The sequence below is a fragment of the Coptis chinensis genome, chromosome 8 (genome assembly GCF_015680905.1).
Source record: "Coptis chinensis isolate HL-2020 chromosome 8, ASM1568090v1, whole genome shotgun sequence".
Lineage (NCBI taxonomy): Eukaryota > Viridiplantae > Streptophyta > Magnoliopsida > Ranunculales > Ranunculaceae > Coptis > Coptis chinensis.
In genome coordinates this window covers 48,582,848-48,604,366 of record NC_141463.1, presented here as the reverse complement: position 1 = coordinate 48,604,366, position 21,519 = coordinate 48,582,848, and the positions used below count along the sequence as shown (strand labels likewise).

The 21,519-nt window shown below is 36.1% G+C and overlaps 1 pseudogene; it reads left to right on the top strand.

Annotated features, from left to right (window-relative positions):
- The first annotated feature begins 410 nt into the window (after positions 1 to 410).
- LOC147481764 (polyadenylate-binding protein RBP47-like) lies at positions 411 to 21,312 on the top strand (annotated as a pseudogene).
- The last annotated feature ends 207 nt before the right edge of the window (positions 21,313 to 21,519 follow it).

The window sequence follows — 21,519 nt, the reverse complement described above, 5'->3', positions numbered from 1 at the left end:
AATTTCCGTCACTATTCATTTGTCACACAATTGTGTCAACGCAAGATAACTGTTATTAATATTTTTTGTAACGGATGTATATCCATTACAAATCGACTATTATGGTGTAGTGTTATCTTGTTTATCTTTTTTTTTTCTTAGATTTGTTTATCTTGTTTATATCTATATATATATTTATTTAGATCTTATTAATTGCATTGTTATTGATATGAATGCCACTATTCTAATTAAATTTTGATTTAATGAAGACTTGTACTTGTCCATTATTGCAATAGGGTATATATGTTGGAATATGAGCTCAGTCATCTATTAAGCTTAGTATAGTTTATGATTTTGTAATTTTAGTTGCAAGGAAGAAAGATTGTTATTGTAGGCTAGTTATATAGCTAGAGAATTTTGCATTTTTTACTTTATTTATTTTTCGGTTAATTGTCTGTAAGAACTTGATTAGTTATGCTCGGTGTTGTGCAGGTAACTTCCATAAAAGTTATCCAAAATAAGCAAACTGGTCAATCAGAAGGTTATGGATTTGTCGAATTTTATTCACACGCAGTTGTTGAGAAAATTCTTCAGAAATAGCGGGGCCCCTATGCTTAGCAGTGAACAACCTTTCTGCCTAAACTAGGCATCAAATAGCATGGGTGATAAGCATTCAGATGTTGGTACTGATCGTTCTATCTTTGTAGGAGATCTTGCAGATGTTAGTGATACATTATTGCAAGAAACCTTTGCCAGTAAATATTCTTCTGTCAAAGGGGCAAAAGTTTTATTGACGCAACCACTGGCCGTTCAAAGGGTTATGGATTCGTGAGATTTGGTGATGATAATGAGAGGTCACAAGCAATGAGCGAGATGAATGGACAATATTGTTCTAGTAGGCAGATGCACATTGAAAATATGGTGATATTACAAATCGACTATTATTATGTAGTACAAATCGAAATCTTGTAAATGTATTCCTCAGTTTTATTAACTACTTCGTTTCTTCCATCAACACCAAATTGAAGAAGAACAAGCAATTACCCATACTGCACCGCCCCCACCAAAACTTCTTCTTCATCTTCTTCTATAACTGCAGTACTGCCGCTCCATTCTCATCCACAAATATTGATTCGGTATGCTGTCTCTCTCTCTCTCTTGTTCATTTATCCTTGAATAATTTTCAGGTTGATTGGATTTTAGGTTACAACCCCTAATTAAAACCCCAATTTCAAAAACCTTAATTTCTTTGGATTAGTGGTTCTCATAAATTGATTTTGGATTTTGCAATTTACTGATTTGGGGGTCTTATGTAGGGTTCGGGCATCACCCAATGTGGAGGCTTCGCAGAACAGTGGCAAGGTTTAATCATATTGATTCATTTGAAACGACTAATTTGTTGCTTTGGAAATAAGGAAAATCAAATTTCGTACGTACATGCATCTTATTTATGCTTCTATGGTCTAGTTATCTTCTTTTTGATTCCTAATCTTCAACGAACCAGAGAAAAAAATATTGACTAGTGTAGAAGACAAGTAAGCATTCTTTTGTCCTTTTCTCTGTGTCCCTCCTCATAAATTGAGGCTCGAGTATGATTTTTTTTTCATTGTTTCAATGCTGTTTGTGTTGGTAATATTTTATATTTAAGGAAAATATATTTTTTTTCATCAAGATGGTTGTTAAGACTTATTTCTTCTATCTGATCAATTTGGAAAAGCCCTTACTCACATCAGTGTGCTCTTATTCTATATATAAATATATCTCAGAGTATGAAGCTTTGCACAATGTGTTATAAAAAATTGTGAAGCTTGCACAAAAGTCCTTGGCGTGTTATACAAAAATTCAATTTGATAATTCACAGTACAATTTTAATTTGTTGTTTCAGATTCGTCTATTATGGGAATGCATTTGACCATTAGGATGAACTCACTTGGATTTGTATTGACAAGCTTTGCTCCTTAGCCCTGTACCCAATTCCAAAAACTTGGATTTCTTTTTCTTTTTTGTTCAGGAGCAAAACGGTGCCTCATACACTAAGCATCAAGTGGCTGTAACATAAAATACAATAACCAAGCTTAAAAACTTCAAAGTTGTACCAAGTAGTGAACTTGTTAGACACTAAACATATAATTTAGTGGGATGAGTTTCAGCACGTTGTCTTAAACGGTTTTTTCTTTTATAGATTTCTTTTAAACGACTAAAATAAGGCGTTCACTCTTTGTGTTTTTATACATCAAGTTCTTGGAACTGTTTAACTTAAATCAGGTGAATTTTTTGCAGGGGACGTGATCATATTGAAAAAAAGATGTCAATGGGGTCAATATGAGCATTGGTATGGTATTATGTGCTCATTTTTTAATTTGTATTTTTGTTTGAATTATAAAAATTGACACTAACTGCAAGTTTTGATGCTCTTTGGAACTCTTGTATTCAGGTCTTGGAATTCTCACTTGCTACCCTGTGCAAAGCTATTGCTATTTGGTATGTACAAATGGGATAATATTTTTGACCTTGTACGTGCAAAGCCTTTACTTATGTGTTTTTTACTCATAAGTTCTGACACCCTACCCCACCCCACCCCCACACCCCCCCCCAACCTACACAGATACACACGTAAATTTGCATTATAACTTAACTCGATGTATTCCACTTAATGAAGACAAAAGAGATAGCTAAAGAAAATCCAGCTTTCTATTCCATTTCTTTATATATTGAATTTACATAGCATATGTTTATAATAAGTTTGAAAAGTGGAAGTGTTACCTTATCTCTTTAAGGAGATTATTAATTACATATGTAGATGTGCGTGCAGTTTTTCTATATCATCTCATTTTGAACTGTACATTGCAGCTTGTGCAGTTAAATCGCTACTCGGTCACTACTCGCTTGAAGAGCGAGTAGCGAGTAAGTGTAATCGGTCGGGGATTAATCGGATGATTTTTCATAACACTATATTTCTTTACAAATAATTATTAAATATATTTAACATTGAAATACCAACATAATGAAGCCAATTAAGAACCCAATCAATCAATAAACAATTAAAACACTCAATCAACTAAAATAAATATGATTAAAGTGTCGAACTTTATAGAATCGGGGGTTGGTCAAATTGGCGAAATGTCGAGTTCAATGTTTAACATTGAAATAGTTAACACAATTGACCTTGCCTCTTTTTGTGTATGTAGATGGTGTATGGTCGTTGAACAAAACAGAAGCGTATCAAAACCTAATTATCCCTCAATAAGTAAAGGATAAGTAAGGTATCGTTCCACTTTTAAGTATATGTTATGTGAAGGACAGGACTGGAAAGGGGGTTTGAGGGATTAAAAAAATATTATTATATATTTTAGATTCTAATGCTAAACTAAACTAAACTAAACTATTGAGAATTTATAAGAAAGAGAATTCAAGATATTAGAATCCACCAATACTTTTGATTCAATGACCTTTTGCTTCATGGTTGTTCTCACAAGTAGACTACAATTAGCCAATCGAGCGACTGCCGATGCCCTCTTGGACAAAACATCGTTAACGAATAACTCTACTTAAGGTTGTTCCTATGTTCATCCTACTAGTATCTTCTTTCCTTTTATGTGAGTTTGGGCAGCTATTCAATGAATCACCATCTAAGGCAAACACAAGGAATACTTCCCTTACTCTAAAACACTACACAACTAGGAGAAAAGTAGAGAATAATAGTATAATATTCAATTATAATAAATAAAATCCTATTATAGCATGATATTCGATTGCAATAAATAAAAGCATGTCACTAGCAAATATTCAATTGCAATAAATAAAACCCTAAACTAGCATGATATTCGATTGCAATAAATAAAAACATTAATCTATACTTCCATCCCCTAGTCTGGGCAATGGAACTAATAACTAAAACCATAAAGAACTAACCTGATTGAATAACACCATGAACCAGAAGAATCATTAAACCTTAAGCACCGACTTCATCTTCTCCTTTGAAGGAGAAGATTAACCTTCCATAAAGAAGGAAGAACACGAAGAACGAGAAGAAGAAGAGTCGAAGAACATAAGACTAGAAAGACTAATTTATTAAGACTCAGCTAGTTAAAACTGATCTTTTATTATTAATCTCTCTCTTTTCAGTTCGAGACAAGAGTATAAGTGAATTGGCAAATTACATGAGGCACTTAGGTCATCTATTTATAGAGGTTACAATGAGCTCTAGAAGCATTCCAAAACGTCATTTGTTTCCTAAAACAAATAGACTTCTTTCATAGTCCAACTTTGTCTCCAAAACTGAGAAGAAATTGGCTACAATGTTGACCCATGCGTCTCAGACGCGATTATTGCATCTGGATGCTCGATCCATGCGTCCCAGACGTGTAAGCCTATTTTGTCTTTTCTGCTCTATCCTACTATGCTTGAATGCTTGAATGCAATTAAACTAATATGTAACTATTCTAAATTATACTAATATGCAAAACTACTTTCCTTCAACTGGGTTGGGCTTTGCAGCTAGTATCTCGCCCGTTATCTAAAGCTGTCTCTTCTAGGGTTATGGTGAATCACTTGGATTGCTTAAGTACCACCTCACCCACGCGATAGTCCGTTTGTCAAGATTCAGACAAGAAACACTAGAGTTTGATGTTTCGCTGTGTTGGCTTACAACTTTAATTGTTGAAAAGGTCCTAAATGCAATTATACTAGAAAGCAATAAAACTAAACTGCGATTCAACTATACTAAGAAAGAAATAAAACTAAACTACGATGCAACTATACTAAGAATGAAATAAAAAGAATAAAGATTCAACTAACCTAGATGGTAGATCTTGTCTTCGAGATGTCCTTCAAGCCTCTCTCTTTCTCAAAAGGATGGATGATGCGGCTAAAATTACCTCAAGATCCAAAATTCTAATCTTGAAAGAAAACGTTAAACATAAACAACTTAACCCGGCAGCGGCGCCATTTGACCTTGCCTATTTTTTTTGTGTTATGTGAGATGGTATATGGATAATGTAGATAGATGATGGTTGTTGAACAAAATAGAAGCGTATCAAAACCTAATTATCCCTTAATAAGTAAAGGATGAGTAGGGTATCGTTCCACTTTTAAGTGTATGTTTATATGAAGGACAGGACTGGAAAGGGGGTTTGAGGGATTAAAAACTATTATTATATATATTATAGATTCTAATGCTAAACTAAACTATTGAGAATTTATAAAAGAGGGACTTCAAAAGATTAGAATCCACCAATACTTTTGATTCAATGACCTTTTGCTTCATGGTTGTTCTCACAAGTAGACTATAATTAGGCAATCGAGCGACTGCCGATGCCCTCTTGGACAAAACATCATTAACAAATAACTCTACTTAAGGTTGTTCCCATGTTCATGTTACTAGTATCTTCTTTCCTTTTATGTGAGCTTGGGCTGCTATTCAATGAATCACCATCTAAGGCAAACACAAGGAATATTTCCCTTACTGTAAAACACTACACAACTAGGAGAAAAGTAGAGAATAATAGTATAATATTCAATTATAATAAATAAAACCCTATTCTAGCAATATATTCAATTGCAATAAATAAAATCACGTCACTAGCAAATATTCAATTGCAATAAATAAAACCCTAAACTAGCATGATATTCGATTGCAATAAATAAAAACCTTAATCTATACTTCCATCCCTTGGTGTGCACAATGGAACTAATAACTAAAAACATAAAGAACTAACCTGATTGAAGAACACCATGAACCAGAAGAATCAATAAACCTTAAGCACCGACTTCATCTTCTCCCTTGAAAGAGAAGATTAGCCTTCCATAAAGAAGGAAGAACATGAAGAACGAGAAGAAGAAGAGTCGAAGAACATAAGACTAGAAAGACTAATTTATTAAGACTCATCTAGTTAAAACCGATCTTTTATTATTAATCTCTCTCTGCCTCAAGTTTTAGAGACAAGAGTATAAGTGAATTGGCAAATTACATGAGGCATTTAAGTCCTCTATTTATAGAGGTTACAATGAGCTCTAGAAGCATTCCAAACTGTCATTTGTTTCCTAATACAAATAGACTTCTTTCAGAGTCCAACTTTGTTTCCAAAACTGAGAAGAAATTGGTTACAGTGTTGATCCATGCGTCTGGACCACTATTCATGCATCTCAGACGAGATTAATGCGTCTTGACACTCGATCCATTCGTCTCAAACGCGTAAGCCTATTTTGTCTCTTCTGCTCTATCCTTCTATCCTCTTCTGCAGGCTTTGGTCCAAGCAACGAATCCTTTGGCCTTGGGCTTCCAAATAGGCTTTAAAATAGGTCCAAGTTGCATCTTTAATAGCTTCAATTTTTTGGCCTTCTCCATGATTGTCCACGGGCTTCCTATGTGATCCTTAATGCTCCGAATTGCTCCGTTTTACCTATTTTTCTCTAATATTCCACAAAACTCTCTCTTTCACCTGTAGAATCATAAAACATAACTTACAAACACTATTAGTCCACTAAGATGGCTAAACAAGAGGCATAGTCAAGGGTTAAATAACACTTTTTGAGCACTTATCAACAATTACTCAGCTAATCGGGCCTAATTGGCCGAGTACTCGGGGATTTTTTGAGCCCGATTGTGATCGAGGATTAAATTGTTAGTCAGGTCGGCTAAGTAACGAGTAGCGAGTACTCGGGGAGTACTCAACAATTTAATAGCCCAGATTGCAGCAAATAAATTTTGAGTCACTGAATTCGTGAATCCAAAAGACCATGACAAACCGATAGAACAGGTTCCATAAGGTGAGTGGATTGATTAGTTAATTAGTTGCATACTTGCTGCGCCATCCTAGCTTTCCATAAGGTGATCCTGGTAGTGGTTGGAAATACTCTCTTTAGCATCTAGTCTTGCTGCTATGAGTGTTTAGCAATTCCATTGAGTTAGTGTTATCACTTTGCTGAAGTTTTTTTTTTTTTTTTTTCGTCATTTTCTTTGATTGAATGTACGAATTGAATGCATATTTTAGTCGCTCGTGATGAAGTGCATGATAGACTTGATCATCTTATTGTTTTTGTCAACTTTTATTTTTTACAGGTTACATTTGGACAAGGTTCGATGAATGAAAGTCAAACCATGCAAACCGTTCTTGTTTAGACATACTTTGTGGATATTTTTGGTTAAATGTATGTATGTATCTATGTAAAATTTTGAAATGGTTAAATGTAATGGATTATGTTTGTGTTAATGGATCACGTTGTAGTGGAGTTTGCGTTGTTGTAGTGGAGTTTGATCGTATACATGCTAAATGATTTATGCAATTTTCAGGGCATAAAATTATTTTTATAAATATTTTTTTTTCCAGAAAATGTATATTTTTATGACGACTTTTGCAATCACAAACTGAACAGGTTTCTTGACAGTTTTTACTTAAAATTATGACGGTTGTACTAAATCTAATGACACTTACAATGTAACAGTCAATATTTTTTCACCTATTATGACGTTTTTAAACCCTATTGTTGACATAAAATCTTTGAACTACATAACGGCTTTACGAAAACCGTCGTAAGTTTAATGACGGTTTTTGTAAATTTTTATGACGGGCTCTATAATGATGGTTTTTTTTTTAATGAAAAAAACGTCATTAAACTAGTTTCATGATGGCTTTTACCTGTCATTATAAGTCTTTTTTTAGTAGTGAGTATGGTATTTCACATCTTTGATGATTGTCATTTTGCATTAATCGTTACAATCCAAGCGAGATGAAATTAACTTGTCAAATGAACATGGACATACTTTCTTTAAAATGGTCAATTGTTGGTGTTAGGGAATATGGATTAAGCTTGTTGTTTGGGATAATGCATCTTCATGAACCTTGCAAGTGAGACATATTATTAAGTTCTTAAATAGGTTTAGCCAATCCAGTGACATTTATCTCTTAGGTGAAAGCCCTAGATCAATGATTGGAAGTACATAAGTACGTACATACTCAATGATTAGTAGCTCAAAGAACTTCTGAAGTGCTGAGCATTGTTGTGCTTGGAAATGGCAACTACGAATACAACCATGCTTGATCTAGAAATTGGATCTCTAAGAGACATGATATGCATGGCACTTCTAGGCACTGCCAGAGACTGTGAGAGGGTGTATGTGTCTATTTGATATATTTAAGTTCAACCTAAAGCTAAGGTCGGTATTCACAACATCACCATATATGAGTTCTTGATTTCCTTTTAGTACTTCTTGGACATTGATAAGGAATCGTCTCGCACTGGGAGTTGTTTCTTTGCTGTTACTAATGATTTTTATTTCCAACCGTCATACTCTTGATCCTTGCAAGTTTTTGCATAGAGAATTCGCCATTGGTATCAAAAACTTTATTTTGGTGGTTGCTGATTATAGTCTCCGTGATGGTTGTGTGTTGATTAGAGTTCCTTTTTGTAGCTCGTGAAGCTTCACTGTAGACCTCCAAATTTTTGGAAGCTGATCGTCAATGGACGGACTAGGTCCTGTTTACTAGTTCCCCAAACAGTTGGCAAAGATTGGATCAAGCGTCAAATTTGTTCCCTCGTTAAGTGAATCTCTATTTCGGTTCATTCCTTTTGGTGAAAATTACTATTTTTTTTTTGGTTCAAAGGGTTCTCATTTTTATTTTTTAATTTTTTTTACCCATAATTAATTATAAAATGAATCAACAAGTTGGAGCTCAAACTACTTAGCATTGTTACATTTTTTTGTAATGGGAAACAAACTGGCCCAGGAGGTTGAGCTGCAAATATTTAGGTCCTGTTTGGGCGCCACACAAAATAGATTGGGCATCCTCCAGCCCAAGCCCAAACACGCAAAGCCCAAAAGAAAGCCTTGTACACCCCCCCACCTAATCATGAAACCGGGAAAACCTTTTCCACCAGGTATCATCTCTATCGCCATCGCGAGTCTGAACCCAAAAAAAACAAAAAAAATTGAGTTTTCTCTCATCTGTCTAAAATTCAGTGAAGTATTCTCTCATCTCTCGCCAACACACCATTGTTAAGCTATTCTCATTGCGAGTTCTTCAATTGCTCTAAAATTCAAGTTTGTTCTTCTTAATTTTCAAGCTTGATTATATAGTGTGCTCTATTAATTACGTATTTGATCATTGTCATCGTAAGTGTCTTCACTTTGACAACTATATCATTTCTTGAAGTAGTTACACATTGCAATTCTGTTTAGAAATTTAAGATCATTGAAACAGATCGAGTTGTGATTCAATCAAGTGTGTGATGTTTATTATCCCCACATGGCCATCACCAACGCATAGGAAGTGGTTTTACTTTCTTTTATTATGTAATCACATATATGTGATGATCATGGTTTGTTGCTTTACAAGGTCTTTGAGAGAGAAAGGGACAAAAAAACAATGTAGAGATGAACAATTCATTTATTATGGTTGTTTAATTAGGCTTGTTTACATATATGTCTTCGAATCTTTTTTTATGAAGATATACTTGATCAGTTGTTGTCGTTACCTAAGGTTGATATCATATCCACCAGAAAGTTGTGCAATGTTAATGAGAAATTCAAGTTTGTCCATGAATTAAGAGATGAATGAACTGAAGCCGCGCACAAACATATATGTTGTCCATGAAATCAGAGAGGGTACCGTCATTAGAAAAACAGCCTGAGGGCACAATATTTACGGTGGGGATTTTCAATGAACATTGAGACAAGTGTTGATCTCTCGTCCCAATGCACTTATGCACGAACCCTACCCGAATAATAAACCTCAGGCATTTTTCTATCAGGGAGGTTACTCTTTCTGAGCCCTTTGTAGTGACAAAAATATTTATGTTGAACACATACCTCAAGGGGAAAAAAATGAAACTTCAGTTTAATTATACGTTATATGGTCGATTTCTCAGGTTCTCCAACATTAGTAAGGTCTTAAGAGTTAGGACTTAGGAGTGATGGGCCTTAAAAACATTTTTAAGGCAGAGAGATTATTCTTTCAATGTAATTGTATTGGTTGGGGAAGTTCAAGCAGTTCAGATAGGGGGAAGGGAGATAGATAAGATTGAAACTGACTTCACAAGGGGAGGAGTCAGATTAAAATAGATCTATGAACAATCAACAATGACAACCTTTATTTTTTTTTTGCTTTTTCTGAGAATTAGTTAAGGCCTGTACAAGCCATACTTATGATTAACAACCCTACAATGAAAGTAACACCACAACCTTAAAGCGTGCAATCATGACTTATGAAGCACATGCCATAAACTAGGATGGCTGAGTGTTTTTTCTAACTCCAAATGGCAGCAAAGTTAGGATTTTCCCCAAGTGCAAAGGCTGTAGAATGATTCTTTCGTAAGGTTGCTTTCATTTCAAATGACCCACCACAAAGGAAAAACAATTCATGGTCACCTTTGTATAGAGGGAAACAATTCATGGTCACCTATAATCAACATCACACCTTTGTATAGAGGGAAACAAATATAGAGGGAAAAAATTTAAGTTTTGTTTAGCCAATGCAGTTTCATTGTGATTAAATTGCACATGTTTGTGTACCTCGGTAAGTCCCTCACACACCAGTTTATTGACTCATATGCTTTTACTAAATAACATTTAGGTTTCATCTGATTTTAGTTTTAGAATGTCAAGAATGCAGTAATTTTGTTGGATAGTTTTAGAATCTTCAGTTACTTGATTTGTCGAGAAATTAGTTTTATGGAAGTATACCCGGTGCATTGTGATAGGGTTATATACTGAAAGCATTACTTTTGTATTAACTCTAATTCTTCATTTTTTGAATGAGAATCATATGTGCAAATGTTATGCATATTATATATGTTATTAGTTATATGTATGTGTCTAATACTTTATGTTGTAGATGATATGGTGTGAACACACAGAAGATCATATCATCAGGACCTTATAAAGTATAAGTAATCATTCACAACCTAGATGGATTTGGACAAACCATTGGTACGGTTGTAGTATAATCTGGTATTAGTCTATCTTGACTATAGGATTACACTAGTACACTTTGTGTGTATTGAACAGGACCAAGTGAGGTTGTTTCTCTTTATACTGACTATATAAGAGAACAAACACCTCTGTTATTATGGATGCTTGTTCTCTTAATCCGGATATAATAACGGACACTTACATGCATTGTACATTGCTTTAAATCATCAATGAGTGAGATTCATTTGTGAATCAACAAACTCGATGGATTGGGTAATTACATTATATGTAAGGTGTGCTATTGATTATAGAAGGAATCCGTGTCCCGCAAGAAGTCGGGTTAATGATGTCCCCTTGAGGAGCTCAAAAAGATTGTCATGTAAACCCTGCAGGTGGATTTATTCCGACATGACAATGAGGTTGAGTGGTACTACTCAAGGACATAAGAAGTTGATTAATGTAGTTGTCAGTAACTTGACTTAATCAACGGACATTTGATATCTTAAACACGGGGAGATCAACGAGCATATAATATGGAGCCCATAAACGTTGACATGTAATTTGGGATTAGGGCGGTAGTGCAGCAATGACTTTTAGTGGAATAAGCCATTTGTTGACGGACTTGGGCCGTGTGTTTTGGGCGAACATGGGAAGCCCAAGCCCGTCAGGAGGCCCAACCCTAATTTCTCCTCATGGTCCCTGTTGTATCCTATAAATAGAATCCTTCTTCTCTCTGGCCAAAATTAACCTATTCACTATTCACTGGATTAGAAAAAGAGGCAAGGAAAGATAGATCCAAAATTGGATCTAGCTTTGTGAGAAAGAAGGGGATTGGTATCTCGTTGCCCACACAACGTCCAATCTATTCTAAAGGAATACAACAAAAGATCAAGGGGCTGATTGTTGATTCGGATTCATAAAGCTTGGATACTTAGAGTTATCTAAACCGGATCGAAAAGGTATGTTTTCTATCCAAAACCGTGAACCCCATTGATTCCGCTACGCGTGGGTTCTCACGGTTTGTCAAAATATTTGTTCTGAAAATAACGGTTCCTACACATTGTTCAAGCATTGTTTTAAGACTAGGTTCATTTGTATTAAACATAGCAATTTATCTGGTTCGATTCCATTATCTATTGGAAATTGTTTGAATTTACTGATGTTTGATTTTGATTTTAATGATCTTAGTGGTGTACCAATTATGACATTTGTTTCATTATGAAGTAATCCTTGTTGGAATTTTTTGAAGTTTTGGAAGTTTGGATGTTTAGGAACTGTAATAGTTACTAATACTTGTTTTATTTTTCTTTGTAGCAATGGGCCCTCGATCAAAGAATGTGAAGAATGTAGCGAAAACTACATTCAAGGGTGTGAAGAAATTGTTTGGCGGCGGTTCCTCTAGTGGTGACACAGTTGGAAGAAAGAGACAAAGGGCAGAGGGCTTAATGACATCAACGCGTAGAGGGAACCACAAAGAAAAAGAGGTTCCTGAGGTTCCTGAAGTTGATTTATCGAGTGAAGATAGTGTAGATAGTGATAACAATATAGGTTTAGATGTAAATATGGACAAAGAGAAGATTATAGTGGAAGAGGAGAGTGAGGAGAGTGAGTAGGGTGAGGAGAGTGATGAGGAGGGTGAGGAGGAGGGTGAGGAGGATGAGCAGGATGATAATGTGGAAGAATTTGTGGTAGAAGTCGTACCATCAGTGGAAGAAGCACCTCTGGTATTAGATTTTGTAAGAAAATCCAATGATGATTTGGAGTTTAAAAGAGGTGAGTATGGGGGTGGCTCGTATGAGTCAGAGTTGTTGTATGACTATGTGGTGCGTGTCACTCGCAATGTTTGGGAGAGAAGGGTAATATTTTGTTTTTCTGTAGTACTTTGATTTTCTTTTACAAAATCTTTTGTTTCTGCTCATATATATCTAATGTGTGCTTGGTTGTTTCAGGAGGATCGCAGAGCGTTGAAGTGTGTTTCGCACTTGGCGAAGTTCTGTCAATGGGATTTCAAGAATGAATTTGAAAGGTCTCTGAGATTTTTCCAACAGTTGAGAAGGACTGGGTTGTTTGATCTCGTGGTAAGTTATCACGAGCATATGGATCCTCCATTGGTCTCTGCGTTTGTGGAGAGATGGCATCTGGAGACCAACACCTTCCATATGCCATTTGGGGAGATGACTGTGACTTTGGACGATGTTGTGCAAATCTGTAGAGTCACAGTTAGAGGAAGAGCGGTGCAAGGGGACAGTGAGTTGAACTTACAAGAATCGATAAATCTCCTACATCGTGCTCTGGGTCTCCCTATTGATTTGATTAAGGCGAAGATGGAAGCTAGCAAGTTCACTTCAAAAGTAAGGCTAGAATTCCTCCAAAAGCATTTTGCTAACAAGGTTCATGATAGCCCCATATGTGACGCTGCTGGGAAGGTGGTGGAGAAGGCCTCAAGTTTCTAGGAAGTCCAACGGGCTGTCAGAGCTGTTATCCTGTTTTTCTTTGGATGTGTTGTTTTTACTGACAAGTCTGGGACTGGAGTCCCTATATGTTATCTGAGGCCATTGTTGAAATTCAGTGAGATAGGAGAGTATGCATGGGGTTCAGCAGTTTTGACATTTTTGTATAGAGGTCTTGGGGCTACCACATATGCGAAGGTGAAAGGGGTTACAGGCTATATGACTCTTCTACAGGTAAAACTTTAGTATTTTAGAGATTATTTTTTTTAATATTAATTTTATTACTCTATCAATATGTTAACTATTTTTGTATATCTAGGTGTGGATCTATGAGTATTTTCCGGTACTCAGAGCAGTCCCAAACATGGACTATAACTTGTCTCAGCTGCGTGCTAATAGACACACAGTAGTTGCTCTACACTATTACGATACAATGCATGCATTGCAGTATTATCGAGCGATACTTGATGATATGAATTTTTTCAATGTAAGTACTTAAGTTTAAGTATTTAAGTTTGTTTATATTAATTTTTTTTAGTAATTGATCATTAGAGTTGTTAATGACACATTTGATTTTGTTTCAGGTTGATTGGCATCCCTACAATAATGTCAGAGATAGAAGCCCGATCGATGACATTGTATTTTTTGAGGGATTGCTATGTTTTTTCAACATTGTCGAGCTTTACGCTGTCGCAAGGGTGGTGTGTCAGTTGGGTCACGTGCAGCTTATACCCGTAGATCCTCCAACACCAAATTGGAGAACAAAAACTATGGCGACGCGGGTATGAGGTGAACTGGACCAATATTGGGCCACTTTACTAGGAGTCATGGCAGAATCACGTGATCCAACCCTGCAATCGATGATTTATCTAGTCTTATCCATGGGAGTGTCATCCAAACTACATGACTTGGTATGCGAGGAATTCTTACATTCGATTGGGGAACCCTGAGTGTCTTCCTATTCATCCCTCCTTGGAGACATTTCCTAACTGTTCACCGATTGTGAGTATTGTGATGTTTAATTGAGTTTCTCTAATTGTGATTTTTTGAATTTGATTGGTAACTTATCTTGATTTCCCTTTTTTTGACAGAACGACGTCATCGATGAAACTAGTCGCATGCTAGAGAGAGGTTTGCAATTGGCTGGGAATAATATTCCAGAGGAAGCAAGGTCCTCCTTCGAATAGGCATACAACTTGACTAGGTACAAATACAGTGGTGGGCGTTATATTCATGATTTGTTTCTTGTAAGGAATGGATGGATGTTTGATTTTGGAATTAATGACATTTGGAATTTGTTGTTATTTGATTTTAAATGAATGATGGATGTTTGGAATTTGTTGTTATTTGATTTTGAATGAATGATGGATGTTTGTGTTTGTTGTTAAGTGGAATTTGATCTTTGTGTGGTTGTATGGATATGAAAGGGTTGTAAAAACGAAATTAACTTTTAATTTTTTTTTGTCCAAACGACCCAGCCACATCGTTTGGTATAAAGGCTAAATGACCACTTTAGATTGTTTGGCCTTTATACTGAGAACAACCGCTTCAGATCGTTTGGCTTAAAGCTCAAACGACCCAGCCACATCGTTAGGTATAAAGGCCAAACGATCGCGTCAGATCGTTTGTCCTAAATCTTAAACGACCTAGTCACATCGTTTGGTATAAAGGTCAAATGACTTGACCATGTCATTTGGGGCAAAATCAAGTAAAATCAAATAAAATCAAATCAAATTACACTTATTTCAAATTACATCAAAATATCATATTGAGAACATACGAACATTATTTCCAAATCACTCGATTGCCGTCCGAATCAACTTAGTCGATCACTCGATTTCCAAATCAAATCAAATAAAACCCCTAACATTATTTCCAAATAACATAAAAATCAAATCAAATTATACTTGTTCCAAATTACACCAAAATAACATGTCAAAATGAATTTACAAATTACATCAAAATATCATATCGACAACATACAAATAACTTAGTCGATAACATGTACTGTTGGGTCTTCAACAGGCTCATTTTCCCATATTAGATTGGGAATGTTCAATACTATATATTGCAATTGCCTTGCTGTCAATGCCAAATTCCAACTTTCAATAATATCATATCGAGCTCTAAGCCATTGACGCATTACTGGAGGAACTGGACAATCTTCAACAAGTTCAACATTGACAAAATGATTTCCACCAACATCTGCGCTACCCAACACTTTTTTCACTCTCTCAGGATTTGCTTGGGTTCTCAGCAGCATGATAAAGAAGCACTGACGAGCTCCTAAATGCAGGAGGACAATATTAAATCTTAAAGCAAATAGGTATCCAGCAAAGGGCATGCTCATCCACTTATTTAAGGGTGTGTAACCTTCTTCATGTAGGATTTCCTTCATCACATAAACAACCTCACTTTTACTGTACAAAGTACAATAAAGGGGAAGGTTGTCAGTAAGCTCTTGGTACAAGTCCTTTCTCATCTTAGGCCATTCTTCTTGACTTCTTCCTAATGCAATGCAGAAAGCTCTATAACCGCAGTTGCCATTGCCAACAGGGTCATCAACTCTAACAATGTATTTATGCATTTCTTCAAGAATATCCAACTCGTAATCCTTAGGACCCCTCGTCTTTCCAAAGTCTAACCCATCTTTTACATTTCGTGGTGTGGCTGTTTTTGGTATTTTTGGAGAAGCCTTATTTTTTGGTGTGGTGTGGGTGTTTTGGGTTGGTATTTTTGGAGAAGGCTTCTTTCCTGGTGTGGTGTGGGTGTTTTGGGTGGGTGTAGTGTTGTGTTGTGACGAGACCCACTCCTCAATGTCACGTTAAGAATGTTCAAAATGAGATGGATCTTGCTTTGAAGAGTTCTCATCTCTAGTTGGAAGCTTTCTGCTGCAGCTACCTTTCAGCCAACCTTTAATTTGGTTTTTGCTTCCTCACGAGGCGATACTAGCCATGTACTTTCTAGTACGATAATCTCCATAAGCTTCCTAATCATAACCCTCTGCTCTTCTTCAGAAACTATTGCAAACCTTTTCATGAACAAGTCTATCGAAGGTATAACATCAGGACCAACACCCACTGACACATTAGGAGAAACAAACAATGTTTTCCAAAAGGGGTCGATAGCACTCAAAGGGATGGACCGCTCTTGCTCAGTCAAAGGGAGAAACACACAATGTTTTCTATGGCTCGTGCACAAATAGCACCAACACCTAATCTCTCCATCTTTAACACGCTTTACGCGGGTATCTATTTCTTCAAATAGCAAGTCCAAACACTTGCGTGAGACAAGGCCTCTTAGCTCACGAAACAAAGGAATCCGGTGGTGGTGCTGAGTTACAATTATACTCCTCTCGAAGGTAGTTCTAATCTTGGACATTTGGATCTCTAGAATCGGGTGGATGAAGCTAAACATACTCAAAAAATCATGACAATTTGCATTTCCTAATACACACTTCACCTGAGCATGATACCCTTCAACTCTATTGGTCGTTGTACTCCCAAAGTGAATGTGTTGGTTAGTCCAACAACATACGAATCGATCACTGTGAGGAAATTAACCAAGTCTCTCGCAAATAACTAACAAAATTGGAGTACTCAACCCTGTAATATTTTTCCAAAGCATCCCATCTACTGAAAATAACCTCTCGTCTTCGATTTGACTACGTTGTTCCACGAGAACTGGGCCTTCTCTACAAGTTCTGTAGTTGGAAAAATATCGTAACATTTTGAAAAGACGCACGTAGCGATATGCCATCTACATAGATGCTTGTGTGCGTTAGGGAAAACTTTGTCAGGGGCACTCATCAGGGCCAAGTCCCTGTCAGACACGATCACGGATGGGTTTATGTCACCAAGCAAGCCACTAAAATTATGTAGGGCCCACTCATAGTTGAATGTTATTTTAGACTGAAGCAGCACCTGACACACGGTGAAAGACTTCCATGTTGAACTCACCCCAACAAACTGTACGAAAGGCCACCGATACCTGTTAGTTTTGTAGGTAGCATCTAACATGAAAAATGTTGGAAAAGTCTGAGCCAACTTAACACCTTCTGGATGGGCCCATAACAACTCCGTTATCTCCTCGGTATTTTCATCATGTCTCAACTCCTCAAAATAATGTTCTTTTGCTAACAACTCACGCAATCTCTGCAATTGTGTGAGACCGTTCATATCCAATTTCCTCACCTTCTGCCTTGCAGTGTAAACTTGGGATATACTAGATATGTTTTCATGATACCTATTCTTGATGGAATCCAAAATTTGTTTAGGCTTTATTCCACACTTACTCATCTCTGACAAGTACTCGAACTCTGGAACGGTCAGACGAGTAGCAAATGCATGTCCCTCAAGGTTCGCCAATACATGGTTTTGAATACCATTTCTAACTTCTATTTTCCAACCATCGATAGTGCCACGTTGGAAAACACCTTTTAACTTAAATGGACATCCCAATTTCTTGGTTCCCGACCTTTTCTTATTAGCCCTCCCTTCGCCTTCCTTCTTGTGTGACCGATACACACCCGAGCACTCGCAAGCCAAATTCAATCTTGCTACTCGATTTCCCTTGGCACACTCTGACTTTTCAATGACCACAACAACATTAACTTGTTTTCCTCTACTGGTTGCCCAACCGATTGCCTCGCTACGTGTATGAAAGACCTAAACACATAAAAAACAACAACTATTATTAATACACTAATAAAATTACATTTAGAAAATTTAAAATGAAATCAATGCCTACTCTATCATACCTCTTCTGTAGTAAAAAATTATGTTGTATCACTTAAAATCAGTTGACAATCCACGTCATTCGAGTTTGCAGAGGATGGGTTCTTGGATAGAGGCAAAGAATCCTACATATAGAAGAATAAAACAAGAGTCTCAAACAATTTGCATTTAGGTTATGAGGGATTTCAAAGTCACAAAAAAAATGAACTTCTAACTAAATTTAGTCCAAACGATCCAGCCATGTAGTTCTATAGAGGGTCCAAACGACCCAGCCATGTAGTTCTATATAGGGTCCAAACGACCCAGCCATGTAGTTCCATACTGTCCCCAAACGACCTAGCCATGTTGTTCCATAGTGTCCCCTAAATGACCCAGCCATGTTGTTCCATAGTGTCCCCAAACAACCCAGCCATGTCGTTCCATAGTGTCCCCAAACGACCCAGCCATGTCGTTCCATAGTGTCCCCAAACAACCTAGCCATGTCGTTTGGGCTCGGGTTTTGCATTCATTCAAGTGTTTTGCATTCATTCATTCATTCAATCAATCAAGTGTTTTATATTCATTCTAATTAAGTGTTACCTCATTATTTAGGTTTGCACTTTGTCGTCGATGATTTCTCGGCATCTCATTTGCTCGACTAGTCACATCTTCTAATTCTTCACCTTCACCTTCAACATTTTGTGCCACTTCTTCTCCTTCTCTAATTTGTTGTTGCACATAAAATATTACCTCAAATGCTTCTTCTTCATCTTCATGTTCCATTTAGATAAACTTGAGTATATAGAGAAACTTGAGTATTCTATGTAAGGAGTAAGGATTTTGATGAAAAAATGAGTAAGGCAGAGTAAATGAGAAACTTGAGTATTCTATATAGAGATATTTGAAATTTTGATATATTTCGAATAATTGAGTAAAATATATTTGTAAACCCTAAACCCCAAACTAGTTTATTATTCACAATTGAAAAATAAAATAAAAAATAACAAGTTTAGATATAAAACAAATTATTATTTTAGATTTGGATAATTGAGTAAAATATGTTTGAAATTAAATTTTTTTTATGTCGGTACGAAATTTGTAAACCTTGAACCCTAGACCTTATACCCAAACCCCCAAACTAGTTTATGATTCAAAATTTGAAAAAGAAAATAAAAAATAACAAGTTTAGATATAAAATAAATTATTATTTCGAATAATTAAGTGAGATATGTTGGTACGAAATTTGTAAACCCTGAACCGTAAACCCTAAATCCTAAACCACAATCTCCAAACCCCCAAACTAGTTTATGATTCACAATTTAAAAATAAAATAAAAAATAACAAGTTTAGATATAAAACAAATTATTATTTTGAATAATTAAGTGAAATATGTTGGTACGAAATTTGTAAACCTTGAACCCTAAACCCTAAACCCCAAACCCCCAAACTAGTTTATGATTCACAATTTTAAAAATAAAATAAAAAATAACAAGTTTAGATATAAAACAAATTATTGTTTTGAATAATTAAGTGAAATATGTTGATACGAAATTTCTAAACCATGAACCCCAAACCCCAAACCCCAAACTAGTTTATGATTCACAATTAAAAAATAAAAAATAAAAATAACAAGTTTAGATATAAAACAAATTATTATTTTAGATTTTGGCATGCTTGAATACATTATTTTAGATTTTGGCATATTTGATTACATGTTTTAACTTGGTTATATAGATACTATGTCATAACAGATAAAGAGTGCAAAGTGCATGTAATTGTGTTGGTGTAACAAATTGTGTTGTTCCTAACCCAATTTTTTAAATCGGATTTCAATTTTCCTAATTCAATTGGGATGTGTTGATAATTGATCATTACTAATTCAATTTTGCAGATAATTGTTTAAATAAATTATTCTACACTTATGATCGATTAATTATTTGTATTATAAGAAAAATGTTCGGTGTTTATGTATAAGAAAAGTGTAATTGGTGTTTATGTAATCAATTTTTATTGGTTAATCGGGCTAATCATTGGTTAATCAGGAATTTCCTTGGTTGAGAACTTTTCAATTATTTTAGTCCAAACAACTTCACCATATCGCCTCATAGAAGCCCTAAACGACCTAGCCATACCACTTTCATGTGATACCAAATGATTAGCCAAATCTAAAATGCATACACAAACGATGTAGTCAAGCCGTTTGAGTGTACACTCAAACAATATGGTGGTACTGTTTGAGTGTATACTAAAACGACGTGGCCATATCGTTTGAGTATACACTAAACCGACTTGGACATACCGTTTGAGTGTATACTAAAATGACGTGGCCATATCGTTTGAATGTATACTCAAACGACTTGGCCATATCGTTTGAGCGTATACGAAAATGACGTGGCCATATTGTTTGAGTGTATATGCAAACTACATAGCGGGAAACTACATAGCGAGACCGGTTGAATTGGTTACTGGGCCTGGTTTTAGCGGGTTCGCTTTGATGACAAACTTGTAATATGACAAACTTTTTTTTTTTTTTTTGTTTTTGAGGGGTTGCCCAATCCAATTTGATGAGTGCCCGATTAAATCACCAATATTTATTGTAAAAAAGAAGCAAAGACTGTTTGGGAGATCAGCTCTGAAATGAACCACCCCAAGTGCAAGCTTAAAACACCTGTAACTTTGTAGTAAGATGCAATAAAAGTACCTAAATTCCTTATTTCCTATTTACATTGTACTTAGTATGGATAATCAATCGCTATTAGGTGGATATGGATCGAATGGAGGCTTTTCCCAAAATGGAGGGTCTGATGGTGATTCTACCAACACAACAGTGAGTTGTTAACCTCCTGTGTGGGCCACGGAGTAGTTTTATCTTTTGGTGTGTCATTTAATTAATTCAGGTTTTGTTATAGATTTTTGTTGGAGGGTTAGATCCTAGTTTAAATAATGAAGACCTCAGGCAGACATTTTCTCAGCACGGTGAGATTACGTCTGTGAAAATTCCGGGTGGAAAAGGATGTAGATTTGTACAGTTTGCAAACAGGTATGTCTCTTGATCCTAATCCACTTTCCGCCGGATGGGTAATCGTATTTTGGAAAAGGGATTGAACAAATTATGTTCCCATGAATGCCATCTTGCAGAAATAATGTCGAGGATGCGTTGCAAAAGCTTAATGCCACACTTATTGGCAAGCAAACTATTGTGACCTATCTTTCTCTCCTCCTCTCTTGTTCTATTTATAATCCCTCACCTCTCTCTTAGGCCCTCCACCTGTCCCTCCATCTCTCGGTCCATCGATTGCCGCATGGGGGATTCCCGTATGACCCTAGGGTTTTCCCCTTGCTTGTGTTGGGCACATGTCCCGATGGTACAACTCCAGGCCAGCTATCCCTTTAGTTCGTGATTTTCCACTGCCAATCCTTGGTTCTCGGCCTTCACGCTCGACTCCTATGTCCGTGGCCCTTCTAG